The sequence below is a fragment of the Lathyrus oleraceus genome, chromosome 4, assembly GCF_024323335.1.
Source record: "Lathyrus oleraceus cultivar Zhongwan6 chromosome 4, CAAS_Psat_ZW6_1.0, whole genome shotgun sequence".
Taxonomy (NCBI): domain Eukaryota; kingdom Viridiplantae; phylum Streptophyta; class Magnoliopsida; order Fabales; family Fabaceae; genus Lathyrus; species Lathyrus oleraceus.
In genome coordinates, this window is record NC_066582.1 from 318,754,413 (window position 1) to 318,774,983 (window position 20,571).

General features: G+C 39.4%; 1 non-coding gene across 1 annotated transcript; it reads right to left on the reverse strand.

Annotated features, from left to right (window-relative positions):
• Positions 1–20,163: 20,163 nt before the first annotated feature.
• Positions 20,164–20,270, reverse strand: LOC127077088 (small nucleolar RNA R71). Its single transcript, XR_007787072.1, has one exon. It is a non-coding gene; the product is annotated as a small nucleolar RNA R71 (small nucleolar RNA).
• Positions 20,271–20,571: the final 301 nt, after the last annotated feature.

Consider the following 20,571-nt stretch of genomic DNA (forward strand, 5'->3'; position numbering starts at 1 on the left):
AACACTTATTGATTGGTACATTCTATCTCATTTAATGCACTTTATTCTTTCCATTTTCCATTTCCCATTCTCCATCTCCTTCTTCTTCTTCTTTTCTCTTTTTGATCAATGAGTTGAAGGTTGATAAGTTAGCATTAATTAGGGAGGCTTAATCTTCCTTGATCCAAATCTAATTCATCTTGATCAAATGATCTAGTGAATGGCTTTGCATTAAGGATAAGTTGCTTCCTAAATCATGCAAAAGACTTAAACCAATACAAGATCAATTCTCTTCTTCTTTTTTGGCATGGCAAGTTGTTGGAACTTGGTTCACTAATCAAGACTTCTAACTTGTGTTGTTTGCCTACATTATTATTGATCGGCCTCAGATAGTTGTGACTTCCACATAAGTCCAATTACGATCGCTTAACATAGCGCTAAATTTTCCTTATGGTACACTAACTATTAACCATTAACATTTACTTTTTGCACTTTACATTTGTGCAATTTACTATTCTTGTACATATTATTCATTTGCTTTTCTCTTTGCTCATTTGAGCACATGTTTATGTTAATGCAATTTGCCTTTTCCTCACTTGAGCCCATAATTGTGTATATATTATTGTGTTTGTGTTTTGTTTTGATTATTGTGGACCAAATGCAAAGAAATGGACAAATGGACTTAGTTTCTAGGATATTCCCTATGCAAATTAGAGTAAAAGGACCTTAATGTTGAAGATGGATTTGAAAGGACCAACTTCTAAACTCTTCTTGTCCATTCCTTGTTTGTTTTGATGGAACCTTTTGATGTGTGTGTTCTTGTGCTAGGGATTCCAACTTTGAGCCAAATTGAGGAACCATTACCATGAGCTTCTAAGAGAGAGAGATCCAAGATACATTGAGGAACTTTCCAAGAGCTTTATTTGATTGTTGATTGCTTGAGATTACCATTATTGTGATTGCTTATTCCAAAGGATGAGAGCTACTTGGATCATCAATATGATCTCAAGAGAGGAACTCCATTGTGGTTTTATTCTTTATCTCTCACCTCTTGTATGTTTAGGACTTTAGCCATTCTTCTTCTTCCCTCCACTCTAACCCTAGCCAAAACTTTTGTGCAAACATTTAACAATTGTTTTCAACATTAGAAACCTAAGCCTTATGCTTTTGATTTTCAAACTCTTCTTTTCATAACACTTATTTTGAATTGAACTTTTAAGTAAACTTTGACCATTTTGTAAATACTTTTCATTGGTAAATACCACTCATTCAAATTCCTTTTTGTGGTTTCAATGGACACTTTCTTAATCAAATTTTTTCGTAACCTTTAGTTATTAGGTTTGAGTTATCCTTGAGGTAGATGTAATACTCACCTATATCCTTAGTGATGGACAATGAGTCTTCCATGCTTATTATAGAGTTAACCCCTCACTAGCATGTTGAAGTTATCCTCACATGGTGGATTTGTGGTTTTGGGTTGAGTTTTCTCCCTTGGATAACAAAAGACCTTAAGGATTTTGGACCAATCAATTCACCAACTCATTTTTGAGATTTTTACCCCGAACTACGATGTTTTGATCCTAATCCTTTTAAAGATGGTACGTAGGCAATGGGTTCATCCATCCAGACACAAAATGTAAATAGACTTGTATGTTCTCTTCACATCTCTTCAATCATGTTTGCACAAATAAATTTTCACAAAATACCAACCTTACAACAAGTATGAAAAGGGCTCCCTAGGAGTACCTAGGATGTTTTGGGTGCCTAACACCTTCCCATTGCATAACTAACCCCCTTACCCAGATCTCTGACTTTTTTACTAGTTTTTGATTCGATAAAACTTTTAGGTTTTTGTTCGCTTTCTAACCAATCCTTTGGATAAATAGAAGTGCGGTGGCGACTCGACTTGTATGGTTTACCTTGGATTTAGTCAATATCTCTAATGGTAATGAATGCCCCGCTACAGAAAAATGGCGACTCTGCTGGGGAGAAGATTTGCCTAGTGGGTTTTGCCTACTTTTCATATTTGTTGTATTGTTGTGTATATTATTTTGTGACATATTTTTGTGCAATTTGGGACTACTGTATTGTATGTAATGATTGAATTGCTTGAATATTAATTCCTTGTATGCTTGGTGATCTTTGTGAGATGAGTTCTATACCCGAACTCGAGTGCACTTAGGATAGGAGAATGGCATAGTCTTGTTGACTTGTGTGGAGTTATTCCTTAGCAAGTTGACTTGCAAGCCCATTCACTTGGTGGAGGTCATGTTGGGATCAATAATGTCACACAAGTAGTGGTGGTTAGACATTACTCTTTCCAATATAGAGCTTAGAAGCCAAGGACCTTAGTTTACCAAGCCCATCTTGGCCTATTATTAGGATGTAGTGCGAAAGTCGTTCAAGTGTAAGATTTGATACGATTGTTACGCGATACTACACTCATAAGAGTCTCTCTTGAGAATATTTTTGGAATACGAGTAGTCGTTTCTCCGATAATATCCGAAAGATGGGATAATGACTATGGGAACCCCTTGTAGAACATATTTGGTAGGCTAAACCCTAGTACATTCCCTTTGGGTGGTTCCTAACCGAGACTCCATGCTCATGACTTGCAACAAACCTTTGATTCATGGTTAATCCGTTCATGTATCCTTAATATCAATGGAACTTGGGTGTTGATAGGGTGTAAACCATAATCCACCAAAATGGATGATTAATATTAAGGATAATATGATCCATCCCATGACCTTTGTTTGGTGTGCTTTGCTTGATCCTTGAGTGTGATTGTTGCATTCATGCATTCATGCACCCATTTGCATTCATGTCATCAAAATAATAAGAAAATTTTCAAGGAACTTAAAGAGGTCTATTTGCAAATTTTCAGACATGGAAAGACAAAGAAGGAATACAAAGAAGTACAACTTCAGACAACCAGATTTGAAAGAACTAAGGAACTTGACATCCTATGTATTAGATCCCTTGGGTTTCAAGGCCCGTTTTGGGAAGCTTCTTCCTCTTCTGACTGCTCAGGTTGATGAAGGATTGATGAGTGTATTGGTGCGGTTTTATGATCCCTTGTACTGTTGCTTCACAATCCCGGATTTTCAGCTTTTGCCTACGCTTGAGGAGTATGCCTACCTTGTGGGTATACCTATCCTAGACCAGTTGTCGTTCAGTGGCTTGGAGAGTATTCCAACTTCTCAAGAGATAGCTGATATGTTGCATATAGATGAATCTCTGGTTGGTGCTCATATGACTACCAAAGGTGGAATTCAAGGTCTCCCTTCTGAGTTCCTCATTGCTCAAGCCACTATGTATGGGAAGGCCATGAGTGAGGATGCCTTTGAGGCCATATTTGTACTTCTCATCTATGGGTTAGTGTTATTCCCCAACATCGACAAGTTTGTGGATATGAACGCTATTAGGATTTTCTCTACTCTTAATCCCGTTCTGACTCTGTTGGGTGACACTTATTTTTCTTTGCATATGAGGAATGCAAAAGGTGGTGGTGCCATTGTGTGTTGTTTACCTCTGTTGTATAAGTGGTTTATTTCTCACTTACCACAGATGGTCACTTTCAAGGAGAACAAGGGATGTCTACGGTGGTCTATGAGACTTATGTCTCTCACTAATGATGATATCTTTTGGTACAATCGTGTGTATGATGGCGTGCAGATTATCGACTCTTGTGGCGAATTCTCCAATGTACCTCTTCTTGGTACATGTGGTGGGATTAACTACAACCCTGTTTTGGCACGTCGTCAGCTTGGGTTCCCCCTAAAAGATAAATCCAATAACATCCTGTTAGAGGGTGTGTTCTTTCAGGAGGGTAAAGATCCCCAAGGCTTGAAAGCTAGGATGGTCCGCGCTTGGCGCAAGATTCATAGGAAAGGAAGGAAGGAGTTGGGTCCTAAGAATTGTGTCGCTTTAGAACCTTACACTGCTTGGGTTAGGAAGAGAGCTTCTGAGTATCTCATGCCGTACGAGTATCCGAGACCTACGCCTTTGGTTATGGTTGGGCCTTCTACCCTCCCTGACCAAGGAGTAGAGGAGTTGAGAGATGAAGATCGTTCACGTGCCTGGATCCGTGAGCGAGAAGAGTTACTTCAACAAATCAAGGAGAAGGATGCTTTGATTGAGTTTCTCGAGCATCAGGTTATTGATGATCCTGATGATGCATGGACTTCCCTACTTCCTCAGTCTTCTAAGTTTCGGAAGAGGAAGTACGATCGACTCGCCAATGAGAAGGCAGATATGGAGGCAGCCTACGAGGAGGAGGTGAAGAGGCTTCGTGCATCTTATCTTCCCGTGTCCCGAGCTTTAGATGATTGTTTCTAGGGATCCTTAGGATGATCATTTTCCTTTCCTCTTATATTGTATCTTGGTTACCAATGTTGTACTTCTTTGGTGTGAAAATATTTTCCAGATAATATTAATGAGAAATTTCCATATGTGATAAAAATGTAATATTTCCCGAAATTTGCAAGTAAAATTCTAAAGTTCCTTTGAAATAAAAAAACAAATCATATGCACAAGCATTGCATGCATCATGTGCACAGGCAGGTTTTTCTCCAGACTTCTTGTCCTATGGTCTAACTCTGTGCTCTTCATTTATTTCAAAGACAAGCTGACTCACTGGTACTACACCAGAGCCAATTCTTCAAGACTGATGGATCATTTGGAACAAGAGAACCTCGAGATGAAAGAGGAGGTAGCCAGATTGACTGCCCTGATGGAGTCATTCTTGGCTGCTCAGAGCCAGTCTTCTCCAACACCCTTAACTCCTCCTCAGAGGACGGTCATTTCTGAGATCATAACTTCTAATGTGCCTGCTGCAACTGCTCACTTTGCACCATCTATGCCAGCCGGGTTCCCTTGGGGAATGCCCCCCAACTTTATTCCAGAGGGTTTTTCCCCTACTTTTGCTTCTTTGTCGACATCTAGCCCGGTCCTTTCAGTGCCACCTCCCGTTGTGCACACGTTACCAAGGGTCGAAGATACCATCTATCATTCCGAGCCATCTGAGGGCCCAGACGTTTATGAGAAGATGGACAACATGAAAGACCAATTCCTTGAGCTTCGCAAGGAACTGAAGACTTTGAGGGGGAAAGACCTCTTTGGTAATGTAAGACCCCAATTTTGTCCCTAAGATCCCTCATGGCATCATAATTTTGCATCTTGCATGGCCTCAAGGATCATTAGCATCTTGGTTCCCTTTGCCTTTGGGGGAGACTCCTTGTGAGTGGCTTGAGATCACCAAGCATCTTTGAATTGTATATCATTGCTTTTCTCATTTTATTTACTAACCAAAAGCACAAAAATATGTCACTAACATCTTTTGTTTGTAGCTTGAGCAATCACAAGGTCAAAAGCTTCAAGGAGATCATTAGTACATAGACATGGTCAAGAGGAGATGAAAGCAAGCATGGTAATGGCTTCCAAAACTCTCATCCATCAAATATTCCTCCCTAGTATCTCAATTCATCATTTTTTATCAAAGCAAGTCAAAGGGTTTGAGATCTTGTTCTTCAAGGAAACCCTAATTCATCTGTGCACCACAATGCCTTTCTCATGAAGCAACCTCAACCCATGGTCAAATATAATCAAGGAAAGTTATTTAACTCTTCATTTCATGCGTATCTAAACTTATTTGAGTGTCCTCAATCATCAATTCATCATGATATGGGTTGTGGATTTGAGAATTTGATCAGTCAATTCATCTGACTATTTTGAAATGCACTAAGACCTAACGTTTTATGTGTTGGTCAAATGGAGATGGTTCCAAAAGAAAAAATGTTCTTAAGGACAATAGGAACAACTTTCATGTTCATCAAAAATTGATTTGAATCTTGGAAGGCAATATTCCATTCCAATACATTATAGGTCATTTTGACAAAAACCCTAATTGTGGGTCAACTTCCCAAGGACATAACTCATTAATTTTTTATGATTTTGAGGTGGGATCAAATGAATTGGAAATCTTAAGATGTATACTTCAAATGTTATGTTGAACAAAATTTCAAAATATCAAAGGAAATACATGTGATAATGCAAGACATTATAGGTCCTTTTTGACCAAAGGCATTAAAAGGCAAAAAAGTCCAACTTCAAGTGCCCATAACTCTTTCATCAGAAATCTAAATGATGCAAAATTTAAGTCCATTTTGAGTTTCTTGAAAAGATCTACAACTTTGATGTTTGAGGTTTTTCCATTTGAGGCTTGAATCATCAAAACAGAAAGGCTTGAAAGTTGGCCAATTTTAGAAACTTTGCCTTGACATGTCATGCACCTTGCACTTTAAACTCAAATTTCATAAATTTCCACACTTCAAATGAGCTTTTGTCCAACATAACATTTGTTCCTTATACAAAGACCTTTCCAACCATTACCCCTATGCCTATGTTTGGATTTTCTAAATGCCACTTTCGAAGAGATGCTTGTTTAGGTACAAATGAGGAATTCACTTGAACTCTTGGTGCATAAGCAATTGCCTTGCAAAGTCACACATCCAAATTCATTTGGCTGATGCTCAGAGTTCATTTGGCATTGTTTTTGGGCCTTGTGCATGATCATGCAAGCCCATGCAATGAAGCTTCACATGCCATGCACACGGATTGATCACAAGTTTCTTGCCACTTCCTCTATAAATAGAGACCTCATTCCATTCATTTAACACTCCTAATACAACCTAAAATGCTGCAGAATTCTTTCCATAGCCATCACTAAAGAAGCAATTGCATTTTCTTCAAATTTTTCAGATCCAGAATTCAACTTCATCTGGTTGAATTCTTGGATCTTAAGCTTCTAAACCTTCACCATTCATCTCATTGGTCTTCTGTTTTAGCTAAGCAAGCAAGGCATCATGCTCAAATCACCAGAACTCAAGCTTACATCCCAACTAGTATTTTCTTCGATTCTCATCATCCATGGACCTTTTTGCTTGGATCTAATGTTTTCTGAAGTCCTCACTTGAGAGGCAAGCTAGTGGTAGCTTCAATTTCGTTTTTCCTTGATTTGCATTTTCCACACCTGAATCTTCCACCTCAGATTTCTCCATTTATAGGAATCTTGAGTGTGATTCAAGGTTACAGGGGTGATGTACATCACCCCAGCTTCATTTTGGTATAAAGATCGTGTACTTTGGTGGCCTTTTGAACTTCTGCAATTTGGCCGGAAAATCCAAGCTCACCGGAGAAGACGGTGGCTCTGGTGGCTTCATCATCTTCAGATCCATTCCTGGCCATTGGATGTGATTCCCAGATTCAATCAGGACCCTTGCTTGTTATGACTTTTGTTTGTTTTCCATGTGAGTGCATTGACTGTGGATCATAATAGGCGCGCGCCTTTAGATCCTTGGATCTGCCAGCTCAATTAATGAGCTCAGATCCAAGGGCTCTCGTTTTTTGCATTTTTTATTTTCTGGTTTTAATTTCTTTAATTCCAATTAGTTTCAAAAATTAATATCTCTTTAATTTTTAATCCAAAAATTATGGGACCAATTGCATTATTTCCCAAATAATTTCTAGTTTCTATTTTTGATTTTTAATAATTTTTATTTTGTCATTTGATAATTTTTGTGAATTTTCTCTTTTCTGATTATTTTTAATTCATTTTAAATAGTTTTTTATATTCAAAAAATATAAAAATATTTTCCTAACCTATTTGAATGATGATGGATCTAAGAAAAATATTCTCATCAATTTTTAAATTTATTTGAGATTTATTTGAGATTTTAATTCAATTAGGTTATTTTTTATTCATTTTTAATTGATTAAAAATAGTTTCTGACTTTTAAAAATGCTGAAATTTTTTGTCAAACTTTGTTTGACCTTGTTGAACTTAGGATAAATTACTTGGACCTTTCATGGTTGATTTGAAGTAATTTTGAAGTTTGACCTTTTCTTTTATTTTAATTCAAGTTTATTTTAAATATTAAAAAATGCCAAAAATAGTTTATTCATTTCTTGACTCCCAATCTTCATCTCACTTCTGTTTTTGATTGTTTGACCTTGACTTTCAATGTTATTGGTCAACATATGAGGATTGGTACATTGTATTTCATTTAATGCATCTTAATTTTGCCATTTCCATTTCTCTTATCCATCTTCTTCTTATTTATCTTCTTCTTCTTTCCTTTTGATCAATGAGTTGAAGGTTAATAAGTTAGCATTGATTAGGGAGATTTAACCTTCCTTAATTCAAATCTAATTCATCTTGATCAATTGATCAAGTGAATGGATTTGCATTAAGGATAGGTTGTCTTCTAAATCATGCAAAAGGCTTAAACCAATACAAGATCATTTCTCTTCTTCTTTTTGGCATGGCAAGTTGTTGGGACTTGGTTCACTAATCAAGACTCCTAACTTGTGTTTGTTGCCTACATTATTATTGACCGGCCTCAGATAGTTGTGAATTCTACATAAGTCCAATTACGATTGCTTAACATAGCGCTAAATTTGCCTTATGGCACACTAACTACTAACACTAACTATTGACAATTAACATTTACTTTATGAAATTTACTTTATGCCATTTACTATTCTTGCACATATTATCCATTTGTTTTTCTCTTTGCTCATTTGAGCACATGTTTATGTTAATGTCATTTGCCTTTTGCTCACTTGAGCACATAATTGTGTATATATTATTGTGCTTGTGTTTTTGTTTTGATTGTTGTGGACCAAATGCAAAGAAATAGACTTAGTTTCTAGGACTTTCTCTATGCAAAGAAATGGAGAATTGGACTTAGATTCTAGGACCTCCCTTGTGCAAAAATTGGAATAAAAGGATCTTAATGATGAAGATGGATTAGAAGGACCAAATCTCTAAACTCACTCTTGTCCATTCTTGTTTTACTTTATGGAACTTTTGATGTGTGTGCTTTTGTGCTAAGGATGCTATGAGCTCAATTGAAGGACCATTACCAATTTCATCCAAAGTGAAGGATACAAGACACATTAAGGATCTCTTATGAGACTTGTTTGATTGCTTATGCTTTGTGCTTGCTTATTCCAAAGGACGGGAGCTACTTGGATCATCAATATGATCTCAAGAGAGGAACTCCATTATGGTTTTGATTCTTCATCCCTTCTCTTTTTTTGTTTTACTTAGGACTTAGCCCTTCTTCTTCATCTCTCCACTCTAGCCCAAGCCAAAACCTCTTGTGCAAACATTTAACTATTATTTTCAACATTAGAAACCTAAGCCTTATGCTTTTGATTTTCAAACTTTCTTTTCATAATACTTATTTTGAATTGAACTTTTAAGTCAACTTTTTGACAATTTTTGTATATACTTCTAATTGGTAAATATAACCCATTCAAATGTCTTTTTGTAGTTCCAATGGCCACCTTCTTAATCAAATTTTCCATAACCTTTAGCTATTAGGTTTGAGTTATCTTTGTGGTAGATGTAATACTCACCTATATCCTTAGTGATGGACAATGAGTCTTCCATGCTTATTATAGGGTTAACCCCTCACTAGCATGTTGAAGCTATCCTCACATGGTGGATTTGTGGTTTGGTTGAGTTTTCTCCCTTTGATAACAAAAGACCTTAAGGCTTTTGGACCAATCAATTCACCAACTTGTTTTGAAATTTTTACCCCAAACTACGAGGTTTTGATCCTATCCTTTTTATAAGATGGTACGTAGGCAATGGGTTTATCCATTCAAACACAAAATGTAAATAAACTTGTATATTCTCTTCTCATCTCTTCAATCGTGTTTGCACAAACAAAATTTTCACAAAAATAACAACCTTTGCAACAAGTATGAAAAGGGCTCCCTAGGAGTACCTAGGATGTTTTGGGTGCCTAATACCTTCCCATTGCATAACCAACCCCCTTACCCAGATCTTTGTTTCTTTTACTAGTTTTTGTTAAAACTATTAGGTTTTTGTTCGCTTTCTAACCATTCCTTTGGATAAATAGAAGTGCGATGGCGACTCGACTTGTATGATTTACCTTGGATTTAGTCAATATCTCTAATGGTAACGAATACCCCGCTACAGAAAAGTGGCGACTCTGCTGGGGACAAATTGCCTAGTGGGTTTTGCCAACTTTTCATGCTTGTTGTTTTGTTTTGTTTTGTGACATATTTTTGTGCAATTAGGGATTACTGTATTGTATGTAATGATTGATTTGCTTGATATTAATTCCTTGTATGCTTGGTGATCTTTGTGAGATGAGTTCTATACCCGGACTCGAGTGCACTTAGGATAGGGGAATGGCGTAGTCTTGTTGACTTGTGTGGAGTTATTCCTTAGCAAGTTGACTTGCAAGTCCATTCACTTGGTGGAAGTCATGTTGGGATCAATAATGTCACACAAGTAAGTTGTGGTTAGACATTACTCTTTCCAACATAGACCTTAGAAGCCAAGGACCTTAGTTTACCAAGCCCATCTTGGCATACTTTTAGGATGTAGTGCGAAAGTCGTTCAAGTGTAAGATTTGATACGATTGTTACGCGATACTACACCCGTAAGAGTCTCTCTTGAGAATATTTTTGGAATACGAGTAGTCGTTTATCCGATAATATCCGAAAGATGGGATGATGACTATGGGAACCTCTTGTAGAACATGTTTGGCAGGTTTAAACCCTAGTACACTCCCTTTGGGTGGTTCTTAACCTAAACCCCATGCTTGTGACTTGCAACAAACCCTTGATTCATGGTTGATCCGTTCATATATCCTTAATATCAATGGAACTTGGGTGTAGATAAGGTGTAAACCATAATCCACCAAAATGGATGATTGATATTAAGGATAACATGATCCATCCCATGACCTTTGTTTGGTGTGCTTTGATTGATCCTTGAGTGTGATTGTTGCATTCATGCACCAATTTGCATCCATATCATCATTAATGAAGAAAATTTTCAAGGAACTTAAGGGGTTTATTTGCAAAAATTTCAGACATGGAAAGACAAAGAAGGAATACAAAAAAGTACAGCTTCAGACAGCCAGATTTGAAAGAGTTAAGGAATCTGACATCCTATGTATTAGATCCTTTGGGTTTCAAAGCTCATTTTGGGAAGCTTCTTCCTCTTCTGACCACTCAGGTGGATGAAGGGTTGATGAGTGTATTGGTGCAGTTTTATGATCCCTTGTACCGATGCTTCACGTTTTCGGATTTCCAGCTTTTGCCTACACTTGAGGAGTATGCCTATCTTATGGGTATACCTATTCTAGACCAGTTCTCGTTCAGTGGCTTGGAGAGTATTCCTACTTCTCAAGAGATAACTGACATGTTGCAGATAGATGAATCTCTGTTTGGTGCTCATATGACTACCAAAGTTGGAATTCAAGGTCTCCCTTCTGAGTTCCTCATTGCTCAAGCTACTGTCTATGGGAAGGCCATGAGTGAAGATGCCTTTGAAGCCATATTTGTACTTCTCATCTATGGATTGGTATTGTTCCCCAACATCGACAAGTTTGTGGATGTGAACGCTATTCGGATCTTTTCTACTCTTAATCCCGTTCCGACTCTGTTGGGTGATACCTATTTCTCTTTGCATATGAGGAATGCAAAGGGTGGTGGCGCCATTGTATGCTGTTTGCCTCTGTTGTATAAGTGGTTTATTTCTCACTTACCTCAGATGGTCGCCTTCAATGAGAACAAGGGATGTCTACGGTGGTCTACGAGACTTATGTCTCTCACTAATGATGATATCTCTTGGTATAACCGTGTGTATGATGGTGTGCAGATTATCGACTCTTGTGGTGAATTCTCCAACATACCTCTTCTTGGTACATGTGGTGGGATTAACTACAACCCTAATTTGGCACGTCGTCAGCTCGGGTTCCGCCTAAAGGATAAGCCTAATAACATTCTGTTAGAGGGTGTGTTCTTTCAGGAGGGTAAATATCCTCATGGCTTGAAGGGCAGAATGGTCCGCGCTTGGCGCAAGATTCAAAGGAAAGGAAGGAAAGAGTTGGGTCCTGAGAATTGTGTTGCTATGGAGCCTTACACTGCTTGGGTTTAGAAGAGAGCGTCTGAGTATCTCATGCCTTACGAGTATCCGAGACCTACACCTTTGGTTATGGTTGGGCCTTCAACCCTCCCTAACCAAGGAGTAGAGGAGTTGAGAGACGAAGACCTATCACATGCCTGGATCCGTGAAAGGGAAGAGTTACTTCAGCAGATTAAGGAGAAGGATGCTTTGATTGAGTTCCTCGAGCATCAAGTTATTGATGACCCTGATGATGCATGGACTTCTCTACTTCCTCAGTCTTCCAAGTTTTGGAAGAGGAAGTATGATCGACTCGCCAAAGAGAAAGCGAATATGGAGGTAGCCTATGAGAGGGAGGTAAAGAGACTTCGCACATTCTATCTTCCTGTGTCCCGAGCTTTAGACGATTGTTTCTAGGGATCCATAGGATGATTATTTTCCTTTTCTCTTGTGTATAATTGACAATGTTGTACTTCTTGTCCCTGATATTATTTAATGAGATGTTTCCATATGTGATAAATGATTAATATTTCCCAAAAATTTGCAAATAAAATCCTAAAGTTCCTTTGAAATAAAAAAAATAAATCATATGCACGAGCATTGCATGCATCATGTGCATAAGCAGGTTTTGTTCCTGGCTTCCTGTCTTGTGGTCTAACTCTGTGTTCTTCATTTATTTTGAAGACAAGCTGACTCACCGGTACTACACCAGAGCCAACACTTCAAGACTGATGGATCATCTAGAGCAAGAGAACCGTGAGCTGAAAGAGGAGGTGGCCAGATTAAGTGCCTTGATGGAATCATTCCTGGCTTCCCAGAGCCAGTCTTCTCCCACGCCTTCAACTCCTCCCCAGAGGACAGTCATCTCTGAGATTGTCTCCTCAACTGTGCCTGCAGCCAGTGCACACTTTGTTCCAACGGCCATGCCAGCTGGATTTCCGTGGGGAATGCCTCCTAATTTTATGGCTGAGGGTCCTGCTCCAACTTTTGCTTCTATGCCGGCATCTAGCTCGGTCCTTGCTATTCCTCCTCCTGTCGTGCATACTATGCCCAGGGTAGACGACACCATCTATCATTCTGAGCCATCTGAAGGCCCAGATGTCTATGAGAAGATGGACGCTATGAACGATCAATTTCTTGAGCTTCGCAAGGAATTGAAGACTCTTAGAGGAAAGGATCTTTTCGGCAAGTCTGCTGCCGAATTGTGTTTGGTTCCCAACATGAAGATTCATGTGAAATTCAAGGTCCCTGACTTTGAAAAATACAAGGGAAATACTTGTCCTCTCATCCACCTGGTCATGTATGCCAAAAAAATGTCAACTCAGACCGACAATGATCAGTTACTCATCCACTACTTTCAGGACAGTCTGTCTGGTGCCACTCTGCGTTGGTACATGGGTCTGGACAGTGCGAACATCCGATCCTTCAACGACCTTGGCGAGTCCTTCGTCAAGCAGTACAAGTATAATATGGATATGGCTCCCGATAGGGATCAATTGAGGGCCATGTCCCAGAAGGATAAGGAAACATTTAAAGAATACGCCCAGAGGTGGCGAGAGTTGGCAGCATAGATTGTGCCTCCGCTAGAAGAGAAAGAAATGACCAAGATCTTTTTGAAGACCTTGAGTTCATTCTATTATGAGCGGATGGTTGCTAGTGCTTCTTCTGACTTCACCGAGATGGTGAATATGGGGATGCATCTAGAAGAAGGGGTTAGAGAATGGCGTCTAACCAGAGAAAAAGGCTCTTCTGCCAAATGTTATGGGGCGTTTGCAAAGAAGAAAGATGGAGAGGCACATGCTGTGACCTCCCATGTGAAACCAAGAAGACCCTCTGTGAGGAGGAAGACCGCACGTCCCGTTGGTAACCAGCATCAGGTGGCTCATATAGCACCTGTCTTCAGAGACAATCAACAGTATCATCAACATAGCAACAATCAGCAACCACATCCACAATATCAACAACAACAGCACCGTCCGCAACAGCAGGCCTACCAGCCTCGAAACAGTAATCAAACCAGCACGAGTTACGAGAGGAAAAAGGTCACTTTTGATCCTATTCCAATGATGTATGCAGAATTATATCCCTCTTTGATAGAGAGGAAGTTGATTACTCCGAGAGACCCACCAGCTATACCTGCTAACCCCTAGTGGTGGTATAAGCCCGAATTGCATTGTGTTTATCATTCTGGTGCTCCCGACCACGACGTGGAGAATTGTTACCCTTTGAAGACCAAGGTTCAAGACCTTGTGAGGTGTGGCATTCTGTGTTTCGAGGACGTAGGTCCTAATGTGAAGAAGAACCCATTGCCCGAGCATGGGAAATCTGTCAACATGGTCCAGGGTTGCCCTGGCAAGTACAAAGTCAAATATGTCATCCATATTTGACAATCTCTGGTTGAGATGCATCGTTTGCTATGCGAGTACAGTCATCATGAGCACGACCATGATAGATGCCGAATATGCTCTGTTAGCCGATTGGGTTGTCGACAGGTGCGCAAGGATATTCAGGAAATGTTGGATGAAGGAGTCATTGAGATTCTTCAGAATAGGAATGTTGACGAAGATGAGCCTGAGGTCAACGTAATTTCCCCAGTATTCCGGATGCCCGAGCCTGTTATCATTAAGTATGATGATAGCAAGCAGAAGGCCTCTCCTGTTCTTATCATTAAGCCTGCCGGTCCAGTACCATATTCTTCTGAAAAAGCAATCCCCTTTCGTTACAATGTTGTTGCTGTAGAAGATGGGAAGGAAGTGTCCTTACCATCCTCCTCTGTTGTTAACATTGCGGATGTAAGTGGTTTGACCCGCAGCGTTCGTGTGTTTTCAGCACCTCCCAAGCCTCAGGCTAATGCTGATTTTGTTGAGCGCCCGATTGGGAATGTTGTGATCTCTCCGAAGCCGGCACCTGTTGCTAAGTCCTCCTCTACATTGATAACTCCTACTTCTGTTGGCCCAAGCGGCAATGTGAAAGACGACCGCGATTAGATGCTGAGGCTCATCAAGAAAAGTGAGTACAATGTTGTAGACCAACTTCTACAAACGCCATCCAAAATATCAGTATTATCTTTGCTTTTGAATTCAGAACCACATAGAGAGGCACTGCAGAAAGTTTTGGATGTGGCATATGTAGATCATGATGTCACAATAGAATAGTTCGATAGCATTGTTGCAAACATTACTGCTTGTAACAACTTGAGTTTCTGTGACGCTGATCTCCCTGAGGAGGGAAGAGACCACAACTTGGCTTTACACATATCTATGAACTGCAGTAATGTCCAATGTCCAATGTGCTGGTGGACACTGGGTCATCACTGAATGTATTGCCAAAAACCACTCTCTCAAAATTGTCTTATCAAGGGCCTCCCATGAGGCAGAGTGGAATTGTTGTGAAAGCTTTCGATGGGTCGCGTAAAACTGTAATTGGGGAAGTTGATCTCCTAGTCAAGATTGGACCAAGTGATTTCCAAATTACCTTCCAGGTTATGGATATCCACCCATCATATAGCTGTCTCTTAGGCAGACCATGGATTCACGAGGCGGGCGCCGTGACATCCACCCTACACTAGAAACTGAAATTTGTGAAGAATAAGAAGCTGGTAGTGGTAGGGGGAGAAAAGGCTCTCCTGGTTAGACATTTGTCTTCCTTCTCATATATAGATGCTGAGGATGAAGTTGGAACTCTTTTCCAAGCTTTATATATAGCTGAGCCTATTGAGAAGAGAGCTCCTTCATTTGCTTCCTATAAAGAAGCAAAGTTGGCCATTGAGTGTGGTGCAACTACCGGCTTAGGAAAAATGATTGAGCTAGAAGACAATAAGTCTCAGGCTGGCATAGGTTTTTCATCTGGGGTTTTCAACGAGAAAGGGTTGTTCAAGAGTGGAGGTTTCATCCACACTAGTCAGGATGAAGAAGTTGTTGCTGTCTTGGAAGAAGATACAGAGGATTTTGGCAATTTCATTATCCCTGGAGGGGTCTGCAACAATTGGGTCGTTGTGGATATTCCTACAGTTATCCATAAGTTAGCGTAATGATCACCTTGTTTAAAAACCCTTCTCCCATGCCAAAAGGAGGAGTGATGACATTGTTGGCACATAAATACAATGATATTTTCATTCAATAAATTCATGTTAAATGTTTGTTTTTCCAATTATTTTCCCTTTTCATTTTGGCATGAAATTGGTGATCACATAAAACCCTAAAAAACAAAATAAAATCAATCTTTTCATCTGCATAATGATTTGCCTTGTTTGATTTCTAAAAGCTTTTCATATTCAAAATCATTATGCAGGTTGATCAAACCCATTGAACATAATGATCCAACACCATCTCCCAATTTTGAGTTCCCTGTATTTGAGGCGGAAGAAGATGATGTTGAAGAGATTCCTGACGAGATTACCCGTCTACTTGAGCATGAAGAGAAAATCATTCAACCGCATCTTGAGAATCTGGAAACAGTCAACTTGGGGTCTGAGGATTGTGTGCGTGAAGTGAAGATTGGTGCACTCCTTGAAGAATCTGTCAAGAAGGGGTTGATTAAATTGCTACGAGAATATGTCGACGTCTTTGCTTGGTCGTATGAAGACATGCCAGGTCTAGATACTGACATTGTGCAACATTTCTTACCTCTGAAGCCTGAGTGTTTTCCTGTGAAGCAGAAGCTTAGAAGAACTCATCCTGATATGGCAGTGAAGATCAAAGAGGAGGTTCAGAAGCAAATTGATGCGGGGTTTCTGGTGACTTCCACATATCCTCAATGGGTGGCCAATATTGTGCCCGTGCCCAAGAAAGATGGAAAAGTCCGGATGTGTGTGGACTATAGAGACTTGAATAAAGCTAGTCCGAAAGATGATTTCCCTCTACCACATATCAATATGTTGGTAGATAATACAGCTAAATTCAATGTCTTCTCATTTATGGACGGATTTTCCGGATATAACAAGATCAAGATGGAACCCGAGGATATGGAGAAGACAACATTCATCACACCTTAGGGAACATTCTGTTATCGAGTGATGCCCTTCGGTTTGAAGAACGCCGGAGCCACGTATCAACGAGCTATGACCACTTTGTTTCATGATATGATGCACAAGGAGATTGAGGTATACGTTGACGATATGATTGCAAAGTCAAGAACGGAAGTTGAACATGTAGAGCACTTGTTGAAGCTTTTCCAACGGTTGAGGAAGTATAAGCTTCGTCTGAATCCCAACAAGTGTACATTTGGAGTCCGTTCTGGCAAATTACTGGGCTTTATTGTCAGTAAAAGAGGTATAGAGGTTGATCCTGCAAAGGTCAAAGCAATACAAGAGATGTCTGCGCCCAAAACTGAGAAGCAAGTCTGAGGTTTTCTTGGCCGCTTGAATTATATTTCTAGATTCATATCCCACATGACTGCCACATGTGCGCCGATTTTCAAGCTCCTCCAGAAAGATCAGTCTCATGATTGGACCAAGGATTGCCAGAAAGCTTTCGACAATATTAAAGAGTATCTGTCCGAACCTTCGATTCTATCTCCGCCTGTAGACGGAAGACCTTTGATCATGTATCTGACTATTCTTGAAGATTCAATGGGTTGTGTCCTTGGTCAGCAAGACGAATCAGGGAAGAAAGAATATGCTATTTACTATTTAAGCAAGAAGTTCACCGATTGTGAGTCTCGATACTCAATGCTTGAGAAAACATGTTGTGCTTTGGCTTGGGCTGCTAAGCGCTTACGCCAGTATATGTTAAATCATACGACTTGGTTGATATCCATAATGGATCCAATCAAGTACATCTTTGAGAAGCCTGCTTTAACAGGGAGGATTGCCTGTTAGCAGATGTTGTTATCTGAGTATGATATTGAGTATCAATCTCAGAAGTCTATTAAAGGCAGTATCTTGGCTGACCACTTGGCACACCAGCCTATTGAAGATTATCAGTCAGTTCAGTATGACTTCCCGGATGAGAAATGATCACACTGAAATTTACCGTATTTTCGACTCCGATTTCACATGCATTCTAGTTGTTTTATTATCATTCTGTTGTGTTATTGCTATGTTTTTCTTTGTTTTCAGGTTTTTACTTTAATTTGAGCCCCGATCGAGAAAAGGAGCGAAAAAGAGCCAAAAACTCTAAAATTCAGCATTTTGTTCTTATGGACTACCCAATGGCGGGCGCCACAGACCAAGCCATAACGTGTCCAAGCTCAACTTCCCTCAACTCCCACGTTCTCCATTACATCCACTAAGGCGCCTCACTTTGGCCTTGTGGCAGGCGCCATGGCCTTGTGGCAGGCGCCATGGCCTTGTGGCGGGCGCCACAAGAGGAAAGCAGTTTCTCTCCATTTTCAAGTTGAAGGGCATCCAAGTCATTTCCATCTTTTTACTTGCTTATAAATAGAAACTCGAATTCACTTTTACAATCATCCAAACTTAGAGCAGAGGCAAACTCAGAAGCAACTTTGTTTCACTCAGGCATATATTCAGTTTTATAAAGTGGTAATCGCTTCGCATTGGAGTGTTACCACAATTGTGTAATCGAATCTGTAATCGAGTTTGGAGCACTTTGGAAGGAAGTTAATCCTGCCGCCATTTTCATTTCCGCTTTGCAATTTATTCAACCCTCCGATTGGAGCAGGTTTTTATTACTTGTCTTTATCTTATTTATTTCCCCGCACTCACTTTACTTTATTTATTTTCCCGCACTCTTTATTTTCCCGCACTCGCTTTACTTTATTTATTTTCCCGCACTCGCTTTACTTTATTTATTTTCCCGCACTCGCTTTACCTTATTTATTTTCCCGCACTCGCTTTAAATTATTTATTTCCTCGCACTCGCTTTAAATTATTTATTTCCGCACTCGCACTATTTTTATTTAAATTAATGCACTTTTACTTTACCATGTCTAACTAAATTTATAAGGTTAGAATGTAAGGATCGTAATTGAACCGATAATCCGTACAATTGTTCGTAGAAATACTTAAGGGCTATTTTAACTTTCAACTTAAGTTTTCCCGCACTTCAATTCCGTTGGGTAAGATCGAAAGCCGTCCAACGTCTTTTTAAACTTAATTGTTTTTAACTATTTCAAAAACAGCGAAAGCGCTTTGTCTAGTTCATTATGAGTTTTTAACATTAAGAAGAAAAGAGATTTTAAAACTATTTTCGGACGCGTTTATAAGTTTAGAGTCTGGTTCGTAAGAACCTCTTTTGGTTAAGAAATCCAGGTTATAATACTTTTCAACTTAGTCAAGATACTATATTTCTTAAAAATAGGCTTACTACTCTAACGCAATGCGCGCCTTTTTATAAGTGACAATAAGAGGGTTTGATTAGGGAGTACAACTCGGTTCTAAATACGCGAAAGCGACAGTTCCTGTTAAATTAGTTCTTTTCAAAGTAGGAAACATTGCCCGTAAGTAGCTCTACTAGCAAGTACTTGGATTATCAATTAATTACGTGAATTACATTCGACCCTGTCTTTATTAATTAATCTTTATTTCAAACTTTACTTTTCATTGCACACTCCAGAAACACCTATTTTGATTGCCTTTGATAAACACCATAACAATAGATAACGATAGATTGACACTTGGTCTCTGTGGATTCGACAATCTTTTATATTACTATGACGCGTTCGTATACTTGCGAAAATACCGCATCAAGTTTTTGGCGCCGTTGGCGGGGACCAATTTCGTCAAAATTTCATTTTCCTGTTGTTATATCGTTTAGACTTAGGCTATTTCCCGCCGGTCAATGCGAAGAACTCGTAGCACCGGAAGTTTAAGCTTAGTATATCCTCTGGCGGAACCTGAACGTTACGCTCGCGCACGTTTATTCTTTCATAGAATTAAGAGAGCTATGGCCGAAGATCAAAACCAAAGACCTCTTAAGGACTTCGCTCAACCATCTAATGAAGAACCTAGTTCTAGTATAGTAAACCCAACCATCCCAGCTAATAATTTTGAACTTAAACCATCCCTGTTGCAACTAGTGCAGCAGAGACAATTCGCGGGTCTCGCTACTGAGAACCCAAACCAACATTTAAAAATATTTCTTCAATTAGCAGATACTTTTAAAACCAATGGAGCTTCTCCTGAGGCAATACATTTAAGATTATTTCATTTTTCCCTCAGAGATAAAGCCCTATCATGGTTAGATTCCCTTCCACCCAATTCCATTACAACTTGGGATAACCTTAGAAGAGTTTTTCTTGCTAGATATTTTCCCTCGAGTAAAACCGCCGTTCTTCGAAACCATATAACTAGATTTACCCAAAACCAAGGAGAATCGATGTTCGAAGTTTGGGAGAGATATAAAGAGTTGTTACGAGCATGCCCACATCATGGTTTAGAAAATTGGTTAATCATTCAAACCTTCTATAATGGACTTCATTATAACACAAAGATGACCATCAACGCTGTCGCAGGCGGTGCTCTGATGAACAAACCTTATCCTGAAGCTAGTTCCCTCATCGAAGATATGGCTCAAAACCATCAATCATGGGGAGTGGAACGAGCGATAGTTGAGAAGAAGGAAGCCCAAGGAGGAGTGCATGAACTAAGCTCTATAGACATGATGCAAGCTAAAATGGACGCACTAGCCCTCAAAGTCGAGCATATGTGCATAAACCCGAATACTGTAGCCGCAGTT